This window comes from Eptatretus burgeri, chromosome 12, assembly GCF_056783735.1.
Source record: "Eptatretus burgeri isolate ZD-2024b chromosome 12, Ebu_testis_v1, whole genome shotgun sequence".
Lineage (NCBI taxonomy): Eukaryota > Metazoa > Chordata > Myxini > Myxiniformes > Myxinidae > Eptatretus > Eptatretus burgeri.
Genome location: NC_140972.1, coordinates 68,488,317 through 68,503,865, shown reverse-complemented (window position 1 = coordinate 68,503,865; position 15,549 = coordinate 68,488,317).

Genomic DNA, 15,549 nt, shown 5'->3' with positions numbered 1-15,549 from the left:
GGGTAATTATAAAGGGTTCTAAAGGGTAATTATAAAGGGCTCTTAAGGGTAATTATAAAGGATAATTTTGAAGGGTAAATTCTAAAGGATAATTATGAAGGGTAATTAAAAAGGGTAATTATAAAGGGCAATTCTAATGGGTAATTAAAAAGGGTGATTCTAAAGGGTAATTTGAAAGGGTAATTTTAAAGGGTTCTAAAGGGAAATTCTGAAAGGTTCTGAAGGGGGATTCTAAAGGGTTCTGAAGGGTAATTCTAATGGGTTCTAAAGGGTAATTCTGAGGGGTTCTTAAGGGTAATTCCAAAGGGTAATTCTGAAGGGTAATTTTAAAGGGTGGTAATTTTAAAGGGTTCTAATGGTTAATTCTAAAGGGTTCTCTCGGGTAATTATAAATAGTTTGAAAGGGTAATTTTACAAGGTTCTAAAGGGTAATTTCAAAGGTTTCCAAAGGGTAATTCTGTAGGGTTCTAAAGAGTATTTCTGAGTGGTTCTAAAGGGTTAGTCGAATGGGTTCAACGGGTAATTCTAAAGGCTAATTCGAAAGGGTAATTCTAAATGGTTCTAAAGGGTAAAATACAGAAAGTGTGGGTGGAGTCAGGCGAACTGTCCAACCAATGGGTGGAACTCGCACATATGCATGGGCACACACTCGTCACCCTCGCCCAAGGAGACAGTATTGCATTTGGGACCGTTTGTTTGTTTGTTTGTTTGCCTGCATAAAACTTTCTTGTTATTTTTTTATACAACCGCTTGTTGTATTGAGATGAAATTGTCACCATTGGGTAATTATAAAGGCACGATCACCAATGGGTACGACTACTCTTGCTGAATGTTTAAATGATAATTATGACATCGTAGGTCACGTGGTGTGGCAGCCATATTGGAAAAATGGAAAAACTTTAGACCTTTGCATCTCTGAAACTGTACCAAAGAAAAATTTGAAACTTGGCACATAGCAAGTACTCCTCATGAGGAATGAATGTGATTTTTATGACGTTATAGGTGCCTTCATTATCACGTCATAATTGCATATGTAGAATGCCACATCCGATCAGTATGAAAGTTTTTGAAGGTCATCAGGGGATAAAATGGTCCACAGAAAAAATTTTGATGATGTCATTGGTCACGTGATTCGGCAGCCTATTGTTGGGTTTTTTTTTTTAAACCTTCAAATATCTTCTTCTCTGAAATGGCTGAAGAGATTGAGGCGAAACTTTACAAATAATTCCGCTTATCCAACAGGAACAAAAGGTTCACATATGACATCATAGTTCACATGCTTTGGCAGCAATGTTGGATTTACCAAAAATCATATAAAAATCTTCTCCAGAACAGCTGGACATATCGAGGAGAAACCTCACTGAAATGTTCCCCCAAGGTATGCATCTACAAGGCTGTTGAGGAATAGTTGATGTCACATGGGTTGGCAGCCATATTGGATTTAAGAGGATAATTAAACAATGTTTTCTCTGGAACCGCTTAATCAATTGACATGAAATTTCACAATTGTCATCTAGTCATGATGTGCAATACCTGTTTTATATTTCAACTTGATCGGACACATGGTCTGGCAACCAGAATTTTTTAATTTTTTGATGTGGGTTTTTTTTTTTGTTTTGATTTTTTGTAGTTACTTTTTTTTTTTGAATAAGGCTCACTTGGCTGTGCCGAAATGGGTTTGAAGGTAGAGGAGTAGCAGACGAAATCCAAATCCTATCTAGGTTCCTCCTGATGACTTCATCTGCTTTTTTGCTTGTTTGGGTTCCATCTGATTACTCCATTGCAGGACTGTAGCAATTTGGTCTTCCATTTGATCTGAATTGAATTTATTTTGATCCCATTCTGAATTCAAGTGAATAATAATTTTTTTTTAAATGTCATCAGTCAGGGTCAGGTGTCCGATCAAATCTGGGGTTGCATCAAAAGTGGGACGTCTTGGTACCCGGTCATCACTGCCAGCAGTTCTAAAGTGGCAGTTCTAATTACACTGAACAACAAAAATTTTTTACTGGAGATGTGTAAAGTGATTTAGACTAATTTGGGTACGCTGATTTCAAAAATCATAACCGTTTTGCTGTATCACGTCAGGATTTTCAGTAACAGAAATATTCCCATTGCCTAGAAGTCAGGATTTCAATGAAATTTACAAAAATTCATTTATTCATTTATTTCATCATGAATGCTTCAAAATTATAGAAATTACAGAAAAACTCCACTAGAATGTAATTAAAAATGCTTTAGGCATTTGGCTTTGCGTTTGTGCTGCTCTGTGTCAGTTTCACGAGGCAGGAACCAGCAGAAATCGCCCATCATGTTCGGGTTGTGCCGCCCTTGGTATCGCGTCTCCATGAGTGAAATCTCTTGGTGGAATCGCTCGCCGTGCTCGTGCGAGACTGCTCCCAAGTTGTCAGGGAAGAAGTTCAGGTGCTGGTGTAGGAAATGGATTTTCAGGGACATCCTGGAGCCAAGTTTCCTGAAGGACTCCAGCAGCTGCTGCACTATTTCTTCATAGTTGTCCGCGCGCTCGTTCCCCAAGAAGTTGTCCGTCACAGCTTTGAAGCTCCTCCACGCTGCCAGCCCTTTGGGGTTTAGAGTTGTCGGAAAAGTTTCGTCCTTCATAATCTGTCGGATTTGCGGTCCAACAAAGACACCAGCCTTGATCTTGGCCTCCGACAAGGTGTTGCCAAACTTTTCCTTGAGGTATAAAAACCCACGCCCATTCAGATCCATTGCCCGTACAAAACTTTTCATCAAGCCGAGCTTTATGTGGAGTGGTGGAAGGAAAACCTTGGCTGGGTCGACAAGGGTGACATGCTTCACGTTGTGTCGACCAGGTACATGCTCTTTTCGCTCTTCCCAATCTTTCTTCGTCCAGTGATTCTTGTCGTCTCTGCTATCCCAGAGACAAAGGAAGCACATGTATTTCATGTAGCCTGACTGCAGCCCTAACAACAGCGCCACCACTTTCAAGTCTCCGCAGATGTGCCAGTTGAAGTCATTGTACTTGATGGAATCAAGCAGCTGCCGCATAGTCTCATAGGTCTCTGTCATGCCGAGCAGCGTGAGCCAGTGGGACTGATGGTTTCTCGTTGCCATTGTGGAGCAAAACAGCCTTCAAGCTGTTCTTCCCAGAGTCGATGAAGAGGCGCCAGTCTGCAGGATCGTGATCACACCCAAGTTCTTTCAACAGACCGTTGATGTCACTGCAGAATGTCATCGTGTCTTCTATCTCAAAGAACTCAGCCATGTCTCTGTGACGTGCTCTGAACAAGGATATCTTGGTGTTAGGTTCAAGTAGATTCCACTGCTGCAGCCTTGATCCAAGCAGCTCTGCCTTCGCCTTTGACAGCGAGAGATCTCTTACAAGATCATTTAAGTCTCCCTGGTTCATAAGGTGTGATTCTTGAGTGTCGGGTTCAAAAGGTTCATCATCACCATCCTCTTCACCACTGCTTACAGCTATGTTCTGATCAGCTGGAGGTGTTGGAGCAGGGGTTCTCGTCATCATGAGGCACAGGTTTACGAGCAGAGACGCAGTCAGCGTACTTGATGTGACCTTTATTCTTCTTGTTGAAGCCGGCGATGCTTGTGCAGCAGAAATAACAATCATCATGATGATTCTGCGGCTCACGCCATATCATGGGCACCGCAAATGGCATGCTCGCGCTTGCCCACCAACCACTGAGTCAAGGTTGTGTGACAGCTTGTGCAGCAGATGTGTGGTGCCCAGCTCTGTTCTTGGTCCCCCACCTTACACCCGAAGTAGTGAAAGTAGGCGGCCTTCATTTTCACTGCTGTAGATATACTTCGCTGTTGATCTTTTTTGGTATACCGACCACAGACATAACAGAAGTTGTCAGGATGATTGGTACAGGAACGCCTACTCATCTTTATCTGAAAGAAAGAAATATAACACAAGTTAACAACAATTGTACGAAATAGACATGTTAAAGACATATGTAAATTTCATTGAAATCCTGACTTCTAGGCAATGGGAATATTTCTGTTCCTGAAAATCCTGACGTGATACAGCAAAACGGTTATGATTTTTGAAATCAGCGTACCCAAATTAGTCTTAATCACTTTACACATCTCCAGTAAAAAAAAAATTTTGAAATTTGTTGTTCAGTGTTATTCCTCTTATTAATTACATAACACACCACTACACAAAAGCCACACAAAATACACCATACAAAAGCAGTCCTGATGAGGGTCTGCAATCTCTGATTGCTCTTTTTCTTGTTTTATATGTAGACTTTAGGATAGCAAATAAATGAATTGATGACACTGAAGCATACAAACGTTATGGCATGAAGCAATTTGCACTGTTTCCCGGAATTTGGTCCACATGGTCACATGCCCACGCATGCACGCACGCACGCACGCACACATACGCACGCACACACACACACACACCCCACACCACCTGCTAGTTGTGGTGACATTACTGGAACACCTCCCACCCTGCGAAGTAGCCCATGTATATCTAATGGCACACCTCCCTCCCTTTATTCTTATTTCTACCCCTGCCCATGCCCCTTCCCTTGCCTCGTTTCCTCCTCTGCATGATCATCAAAACAATATCACGTGTAAAGCATTTAAGCATCAAGTTAATTTTAAGTTATATTTTAAAATTCAACGTCCAATTCCTTGAAGTCAGAGTCCACAAAACATGGTTGAGAGTAATCCCATCGATAATAACAACGACAATCTTTACCATGCACCAATCACTGCACTGTGCAGGCTTGTATTTAAAGCTTGGAGGTAAAGCTGTATGCATGTTCTTTGGCACAAGCCAAGTACAGCTCTATCCCGGGCATTTGCAAGCCAAGCAGCCAGAGAGCGGAGTTATTGAAGCCGGCAGGGAGGGAATAGCTGGGACAGTGAGGGCAAGGTTTACGAGGAAGAATGCAAACCGTGTGAGAACCCCAAGATGTTTACGACGTGCAGAAGAGCGTCCATTTGTTCCTTAATAGTGTCATGATGGAACCCGAGATTCTTTCTCTGTACTTAATGGAGTTTATACTCACCAGTCACAGTTTATTTTGGCTTTGTAAAGAGAGCAAGTGCTTGTAATAAAGCAAAGCTGCATCCTTGCAGTCTTACTTGCCAGGAATGCATTCACCGACAACAGAATACTTTAACATGACTGTGTTGGGAAGGATCCTAACCACAAAAATGATTTTAATAATGATGCGAGAGCTGTTCAAGGTTAACGTGGATGTTTAATTATCGAACATGTATAAATAATAGTCCAATTCGAAAACCCAGAATGGCACTCGGTAGAGCGCATGCCTCCGCTAGGCTGATTCGTTTAGGTTTTGAATCCCAATGCTCGGCTGGATCTGGATCCAGACTTTAACCAAAATCTAATCAGCTCCTTCTTGTCAACTAACCAACTCATCTACAAAGTTTTGTCTGAATCCGTACACAACTTTTTGAGATATCGTGGTGCATATCGTTTTCCCCCGATCTCTCATTGGTGAAGAATCAGTTAGAAAAAGATTAAGAACAATTCTGGTGTCCGGATCCGGATCTTCACCAAAATCAAATCAGTTCGTCCTTACACATCCAACTTGGCCACAAAATTTCATCCGGATCCGTCCACAACTTTATGAGATATCCTACTCACAGACAGACAGACAGACAGACAGACAGAAAGGGGTGAAAAAATAACCTCCGCCTACCTTCAGTGACGGAGGTAATTATCTGCAATGAAGTTGTCTAGCGGAAGCAACTTATGTCGGAAGCGATGTCAACACTGGTCAAGTAATCCCACGTAAAAACAAAGATGTCCAATATTAATTCCCTTGCAATGGACTTCAACGCAGGAGGTGGCCATTGGGCCCATCAAACCTGCACAGTGGTTGCCAACCTATGGTTGCTTGTCCTGTTCTATCCTTCATAAATCCAGAGCATCAAGCAAGAAAGCAACACGTACCATTTTTAAAAGTCTTTGACACGATTCTGCAGGGGACAGTTTCGAACTGGCAGACCTTGTGCAGACTCAGAGCGGACGCTCTCACCCAAGGCCATCGAGTCCGTTTGAAGATGATGACCAACAGTGATGTGTGCTGCAGAATAGACATGACGATTGGATTACTTGTGTGAAGGAGAACATCAAACGAGCATGAATGAATAAGAGACTTTGTGCGATGTATGTGTTTCATGGAGTTGTGTGTTTAAATGGTGCAATGAGTTTAATAATAATGGCTGTGAATTGGTGAGCCTTCTTTGAACATCTTTACGTGCACTTATCACTCATGCCAACATTGTAATGTTCTGAACAGCTAATTTTAAAGAATAGCCAGATTACTACATGTGAAATTTAATTATGAATCAACAGGCAAAGATTATATGTATACCTGAGAAAATGACAGCCCCAGACCAGGAATCCAACTCAGGTCTTCTGGTGAACCCTATCAGTGTGCTGCCATCTGAGATATGTGGGAGATCCACAGGCTCGACACGCAATTCTCCCACATATAGATGCCACGGCACTCACTGCCAACCATAGGAGTAATGAGGGCCTGTCCAAGAGAGGGTCTTTTCTCACATATGCATATAATCTTTGTTTGCCTGTTCATTCATAATTCTATTACTACACTCCCTGTGATAAATAATAGCAGGCAAGGAATTGCCCCCCCCCCCCAGGGGCAGGAGACCCTCTCGTGGATGGGTTCTCGCTGCTCCTATGGTTGGCAGTGAGTTCCCCGGAAGTTGCGGGGGAAAGAGAGTGTCATCTGTGGGTGGGAGAATTGCTCGTGCAGCTGGTGGGTCACCCAGATAGCTCAGATGGCAGAGCACTGGGACGGTTTTTCCAGAGGACTTGGGTTTGATTCCTGGTCTGGGCATGTAAGTTTTTCACATATACATATAACATGTAAAATTGTAGAAAATTAATTGGATTGTCAGCGTTGAGTGTGGAAAAAAAAAATCATTTTCACTTGAAAAAATGAACAAGGCTAGTGTGAGTTGGGTATCATATTATGTGCATTGTGTTTGATTAAAAGGCGATTTGTGGTGCCAATTGCAAGAAAGCCTCTGGTACGCTTCAACGAGGGAGGGAGATTATTTATTGAAGAACATTGTGACACGTGACAAGAGCAGAGTCCTTCATTTCATGCCAGAGTCAAAGTGAGCGAGCGAGTGAGAAAGTGCAGACTATAAAGAAAAATAAAATTATAGCTTTTCAGTTCATGAAACCAGAAATGGACAGGCGATGATGGTCAGGCTTGCAATATGAACTTACCGCATGGCAATGTTCACCCACACGGTAAATATGACCACTACCGACGACTGCTGGTTTTGGAAGCTCCAAATCAATCTTTTTTGGACCACTCCATCATTTTAAAGATCACAAGGACGACAAAGCACGTGTCCTAAAATGGCTGCAAATCCATCTTAAATATTTCTACCAGGTTGGCACCAAGGAGCAACCACATCGATGGGAAGAGCAAGTTCAAATAACGGGGAGGGGGGGAGGGGAATACATTGAGGGATCAGTGAGGTTCTATCAGCTTCCCCGTTACCTGACAATAGGCGAGAACTAAAGGTCCATATCACCCTTGAACTACCCTCAATTACATGATAGTGATAGTGATATAGCAAGTCACTTTGTCTTGTGTTAAGTACAGTGCACACAGCAATGAGATAATGTTTAATTATACTAGTGCAATTACAAGTAATTTACCATTATTTGTAAAAAAAAAAAAAAGTCAAACGAGACCGCTGGGGTTACAGGAGATGAAGAGTCCTCTGATGCGTCTTGTTTACTATCCGCCTCATCTTTACCTTTCCAGTTTCCAAATGCTGTTTGACTGGTTATCACAGGATAGCTAAAAGGTATTGTAAATGCCTTTGAACAATACCATCAGGGTTTGATTTCCATTCCAAGTATCAACTGACCTTTCTTGGGTAGAGCCCTACATCAGTGCGTACACCATCCTCTCGGTGGGATTTCTATCGAGGAAGTTCAAGATCCCAAGGTACCTTTAAAGAACAGTGTCGTGGCCAAATTCTAAACCGCTGCTGTGGCTTGTTGGCTGGTTCGGCAGCACCCTGCAATGGAGTAGCGACACATTTGTGTGGGAATTATCAGCTGTAGAGACGTTCACAACCTGCCGTGGGTGTTCTCATGCTCCCCGGAGGGGTATCCAATCCTCACAACATTTGGCCACATTATTGCCATTAGTCCTCCCACTCGCATATCACATCATGCTACGAGCACAGCTTGTATATAAAAATATCACACCACCATTTTGTGCTTTGGGTGTGCATACATGCTTGGACCGCATACAACAGAAGTGATGTGCCCGTCAGCGTGGTGCTAAGTTAAGGCGTACAGGCCATACGTTTGTTCATTAAAAATATGGTGGGTGTTTGTTATTATGCATTATATTTGTTCAATGGCACTGATGCGTGTCTACAATAACATAAAAGTGCCTAATGAAGTGCTTTAACTTTTTGGAAGTTAGTGACAATAACAGAAATGGATACTACAACACCAACAACAACAGCAAAACAACAAGAAGTCAAGGTGACCTATGTTGGTGCTCTTCTTTCATGAGGATTTTGGTCGTTTCAGGATGTTGCAGTTCTTGAGTGAGAGAAGCCTTGCCAGTCTCCTGTGAATCATGTGATCGTTTAATATCTTAATTACTCAATCAACGGTGCATCTCTTCCATTGATGTGGCAAGCCTGCTCTTCCATTGAAAGTTTCCTCCTCCAGCTAGCTGTCAGATTAGATCTCACACACAAAAATATGGATTATTGAAGTTGCTCTTCTTCATCTTCCTTTCTTTACTTCGTATAATTGACATTACATTTTATTTGTGATCGTAACCCTAAATTCAACCGGCGAATGTGGTTTTGATGAGTAAACAACCTTTTTACATAGCACCATAAAATATAGTCCAATGGCAACGGGGACAGGTCAGGTGAACGGGGTGGCCAAGCAATAGGTCCACGTCTACCGATCCACTTGTCTGGGAAGACATCATTCAAGAACCGTCACACGTTCGAGGCATTGTGGTAGAGAGCCTCGTCTTGCTACAATGGGGCTAGTCTTGAATCCCTTTCTTCTTCAACAAAAATAAAAGACCAATGATGCACGACTCCCTCCACGAGAGAACACCAGACATGGATTTTTGGTGAGTCTCGAAATGTTGTCAGACTTCTTGAGGTTATTCTTTCCCCCCACACGCTGTAATTGTGGTGGTTCACTTAACCACTGATGGAAAAGTTCCCTCATCAGAAAATGTCACCTCGTCAAGGAAGCCAGAGGAATGATGGATTTAACAATAGGAGGAGCAACAACATTAATAACTAGAAGGGCACTCAGTAGAGCACATACCTCCGCCCCACAATGCCTGATCCACGAGAACATATCTGGCGCAATACATTTTTGAAATATCACGCGATGTAATTGTTTTTGGCCCGATCTCTCAATGGTGAAGAATCACTTTAAAAATTAAATAATTCTCGTATCCAGATTCAGATTCGGATCTTCCCCAAAATCGAAATCAATTTGTCGTGGTCACACACTCAACCTGCCCAGCAAATTTCATCGGGATCTGTCCGCAACTTTTTGAGATATCCTGCACACAGACAGACAGATAGACAGACAGAGAGGGGTGGAAAATAACCTCCTTCACCCTCGGTGGCAGAGGTAACAATATTAACAATAACAACATTTGTTGAATTCTGCTTTCATATGCCATTTTCCAGTTTGTTTCTGTCAAGTGCATTTCAAAGTTATAAAAGTACAAAGTTGCACAAGGACTTTATGAACATTGTGTACATGCAGCATACAGTATGTTAATTGTGATGGTTCCAGGTCCTGAAGGACACCAGAATTACTGACGTCACCTCTGGATAACTCCAAGAGGATGGCGTGTCTTTAAAAGACCATGATGCATGTCCCATGCCCAATGTCGTGTTACCATAAAAAGAAGACCGGGAATGAGTATGTAATCAAAACAAAGACCAATTACTGCACCGTAGTTCCAAGAAGAAAGCCAGACATAAAAAACACACACACACACACACGGATATATTATGCACTAGTAAAGTACTTAACAAATGCTATTTCATTTGAAGTTATAACCACAACTTATAAGCAATTGACTGATTTCCCAACACCCCGCATCATAAGCTGGGCAACGTTTTTCATCGAGGTTTCGATCCTTTCAGCCCAGAACCTCTCCAAACGGCGGATCCACAACCCCGGTCACAGGTCCACATCAGTAGATGACTCAACATCAATGGATCCACAGCCTCAAAGTTGTGTCCAGACAGTCAGTCAACACAGCAATGCAATATCCTTTTCGAAACTTATTTAATTATTACCTGTATTGAAAGACTTATTTAATTATTACTTTTATTTAAAGTATTACTACATGTGAATAACTTTAAATCATACACCACTTTATATGATAGTATTTTAAGCAATAAACACTTTACCTTGTCGACATGTCCATTACACAGCACCTCCATCCAACCATAGACTCAAACTGTCATTAAAGTATTCAAACTGTCATTAACAACTGATTTTAACATGCTGCACTGCGTATCCTCGCAACCACCCATAAATTATATTAATGCTTATTTATAATGTATTTTATAAATAACATTTATTTATTGTATTTTTTTTATCTCAATACCTCCATTATTTAATACCATCTATAAATAAATAAATAAATAAATACATGTTTAAACAATAATATTAATTAAAGAATTAACCTCATTAAAATAATTCATTCATTATTATTATATCAATGCAATGCAATAGGAACTTATTTACATGGAAACCTCCCAAACGTAAAAGGTGACGATGGAGTATAAAGACATTCTAACAAGACCTGATCAAACAATCAGCCAAATATCCTCTGTTTAACATGATGGAGAAAACCTTCTCAGCACGTTCTACAAAATGATCCTTTACTGAACAAATTCTTGCAAATCTAAGTAGCTGAGATGAAAAAAAAAAACATTGTAACCCATTTCAATTGGTACACGAGTCTGAAGACGACGATGGTTCACGAGCGGTATTTGACGGTGTAGATTGTTTCAGAAGTCAAGGATGAGAAAATGTGATAATGTTTGACCAAGTTATAAAAATGATCAACATGATGTGGTACGAGTGACAGGTTATTAGCTGCAAAATGTCGAAAACTAGGTTTCGTTCTACAACCTAAAAAATTTGACCTTTGCATAACCTTTAAAGGTCACAACACAATGTTGTGGACATTAAAATAAGGAAACAGGATATGTGATGTAGCTTATTGGAGTTAGTTCGTCGAAGGTCGAAAACCCGGTTCGATTCCCACAACTTTGAAAATTTGACCTTTGTGAACTTTAAAGGTCAAAGGTCAAGGATTATGACCTTTGGTGCAAAACTTCCTCTGGAACATCCCAGGAACAATATAACGTCATATAGGCTATTTGGCATTTCGTACTCCTCGGATTATCCATACTTTGATAAAATCAGCGTAAAAACAAACTTGAAGGGGGCGCCACGGGCAAGGTGTTCGAGATAGAGAAAATGGTTTCAAGACTTTAGGTGGGGAATGACCTCAAGATTATGCATAAAAAAATATTGTCATCCTAGCTCAAAGTTTGGGTGGTCGTATGATTTTTATGTCAAAAGTCGCAATTTTCTAAGTTCGTGACCTTGTGACCTTGACCTTGGGACGAAAATGAAAAATCGAGCTCTGTGGGGCTATGCAGGTGCCATTGGGCTAACCAAATACCAAAACCCCTGCCAGATTCGACAAACCCCCTCGGAGATGTAAATTGAAATCGGCTACCCCCTAAAAACACGTTTTTTTGGCGTGGCTCCGCCCATAATGGGCGCACCACGCCCATTTTCAGGAAAACACAACTAGATTATGATATAAACCTCCCACCAAAATTTTATCAGGATCGGATCAAAACCCATGGAGCTATGCTCGGGACAGACAGACAGACAGACAGACACACACCAATAACGAATATTGTGGTCACTTACTGACTCGTGAACCACTAAGTAATTGACAAGTGCTTGACCAAACTTACTGACACATTCTGGCACTTTATGCTTTTTTGTTTTTCATAAGCCTGACGTTATTGCCACTCTTCGGTTTTTGACCGAGCCCAGTTGGCTCAGACCAGATAGAAGAGTCAAGCTGACCAGGATACCTATTGGTGAGGGGCTGCCTCGCTTGAGGAGGGCGTTACCTGGTATCGAACTGAAAGTTATCCCACCTACACTGACAATGCCTAGCGATCTGGGCGTGACAGCCATTAACCCAACCTTAAAACTGGAACAATGTCAGTAACTACTGTTTTTTCAAGAACATGAGAGCAGGCAACTTATGCCCCCAAAAATCAGAGAAAACTAGGGTGAAGAGGTATGGGGGGGGGTATTAAAAGGGGAAATAGGAATAAAGAGAGGTATGAGACAGTAAAAGGAATTGTGAAACACTATGAAAAAAAAGAGGTATGAAAGAAAAGGAAAAGAACAAACATCAAAGATGTAATAAAATAGAAAACACTCAAGATCTAGCGATCAATCCAAGACATAAATGCAATAACAAGTAAAAGCTACCAGAGGTCCATCAGCGGGGAAGCAAAGTCAACTGTTCTTAACTAGTAGGCCGAGCAGGACCACTAGTTACATACACGTTTCTAGTGCTTACCAAGCCCGATTAACCCTCAGTTATACTATGCTGCAATCAGAACTGAATCAAAACTAAATCAAGAGACAGTTTCTTAAGAAAATAAGTTTCGTGCACAAGAATCAGGCAAGTATTTACGATGAGAGAAAAAATTGGCAGGTGTATTCATAAGTATGTACAGCATGTAAACATCCCCATTATCCCCTACACAACAGACCTGCCCTCAGAACCTTAATTGTGACTTACCATCTCCACATAGCTGGCGCCCCGTGAATCTGGCGAAAAGAGAGAAAGGGAGAGGGTCAAGAGAGTGAGGGAGAAAGAGAAACCTGTGGTCGTGTAGCATGGCCCCTCGCACCTTGTGCCAGCTCAGTTGAACTGGTAACACCAATGGTCTGACGTCCAGACCCCTCACACTCTGCTCTCAGTCATCCTCGCTGTCACCTCTGGGCTGCCTTCTCCGTGTGTTCTGGTGGTTAGGCTCGGAGTGAGAACTGAATGCGTGGTCTTGACGAGAAAGCACTGGAGGTGTATGAGGCAAAGTGGAGGGCAATGGTCTATCCAGGCAGTGCAGCTTAATGAGCAGGGCTCAACACAAAGGTGCAAAGGGACGAGAGGTGTTTGAAGCGTAAGAGGAATAAAACATGAGAACAAGAGAAAGTGAAATAAGGAAATGAAAGGAGATGGAAAGCAGAATGAGACCAAGAAAGGAAGACAGAGAGAAAGAAAGAGGAACAGAGAGAAAGCAGGGATGAAAGCCGATCGGATGAGAAGATGCATTCGGAGAATTTTCAAGAGGTTCGAGGCTGGTGGGTGACTCATAACGCTCACTCCACTCATTGTGTCACCTTTTCTTTCCCAGCTCGACTGTCACCTTTTATTGGAATCTAATCTGCCTTCCCTGCTCACATCCCCCCACCCCTCAGTCCATAGGATGAGTTCGTCCACTGACAGATCCTTCTCCCACATACCTGATTGGTGTTCTGGTACTCCGACCTCTGGTGACATCTAGTGATTGTCCCTAATAGTTCTAACACTCTATCTCTGTTGGAGATGACTGATCAGTCCCAGGTATTCACCAAACCGGTCTGGGGTGGCTGTGTACAGTGCTTTGGCTCGGAGTTCCTCGGCAGGCTGGGCGAGTAATAACGCTATAGCGGAGGGACTATAGCTGGTCCGTGTTATGTGAGAAATGAATGCAGAGAACATGTGGAATTAGAAAAAGTATATGTAGGATCTATAACTGAACACTCACAATGCATGTCTGTTCACATGAATACAGTATATACTTAATTTACAGCCCGAGGTTCGGGCCTCGCCACGAGGGGGCACAATTGAGTTTCCACCGAACACCGAGTCCTGAGGCCGCCAACCACAGATAACTCCGCAGTCCAATGGGCTGTAGTTCTTACTCAGCCGGAGCCGTTGACTCAGACTACCGGCCTTGAGGGATTATGCTTCGATGTTTCCATAACACCTTTCTATTGTCAGGGCAACCTAACTAGGGGCCACACCCTCAGCCCCACAGCTGGTGATCTGCCAAGTTGAACAGATTGGTGCAGCACCGGCTAACAGAGCAAATCAGGTGGGGTACAAGTTCCCGTCCCACTATACTTGAACACTCCGTTGGATCAATATAAGGAAAAGACAACTGAGACAGTTTGGAAATAAAAACAAACAATTATTTATTTACACACACAAGCAACCATTTTAAAGTGAGTATTTATAAGCAAACGAGCAAAAAGCACATGAGACCAGATTTAACCATGACACAAATTCTTCCTTACACAATCTTCCTGACACAAGAGACTTGGCCACCGTTCATGCAGGGGAGAAGAAGACAACCAGAAGAACTTGAAAAAAGAAAAGAAAAGGAAAGTAGGGTCTTTTATTTTCTCCTTCACCTCACACAGCCCAACAGAGCCGTGCCAGACTAAATATACGAGAGAATAGGGAAGATGGATGGGGAAGATGGGCAGTGGCGATGTGGAACGATGGGACACGCAGCTGCATCCCTGAGGTGTCCGGGCTCAGTCGGCAAGTCATCTCCGGCATGCCAGATATGCCAGCTGCAAGCAACTCCATTTGTGCTGGGCCCCGTGTCTAGCAGCTCCCCACAAACCAAACCAAATCATGTTCTGGCCTTTCCACACTGCCCTCCTCCACACAATGATGGGGTCTGTCTGTCTGTCTGTCTGTCTGTCTGTCTGTCTCTGTCTCTGTCTCTGTCTCTGTCTCTGTCTCTCTCTCTCTCTCTCTCTCTCTCTCTCTCTCTCTCTCTCTCTCTCTCTCTCTCTCTCTCTCTCTCTCTCTCTCTCTCTCTCTCTGAGAAGGACCAACTATGAGCACCCTTCTCATGACATGATCTTGCCTTTTTCCGTCTCCTCTGGTGCGCTTCTGGGAACATTCAATGCAGCCCCCACTCATCCATTCATGCACAACGAGAACCTCAGCTCCTCTCCTGCACACAAACACTCATCTGTCCAGTCCTGCACTGTACCATGCCTGCAAGACGCGCCGCACCACACCATGCACGGGAAAAGCACCACACCTCAAGCCACGAATATGAATGTGAGAATGGACACAGTCTCATGGGGTGAAGGTAATCCAATCGGCCTGAAGGATTAATGACCACAGACGGATCGAACACACCCAATTAAACAATGAGCGAATGGAGGGAAAACGGAGAGGGATGAGAACTGAGGGGCGACCGGACCGAGGGATGACCGAACGGCTGTGGGGCTGAAAGTAAGACCGATGGGGTAAAGGAGGGATTGGTGAAATGATGTTTGGTGAAGGGGAGGTAACTGGCAGATTGAGAAAGGCAGAGGGGGGAACGGACCGATAGTGTGAAGGAGGAAAGATTAAAAGAAGCAGAGGATTTGAACAG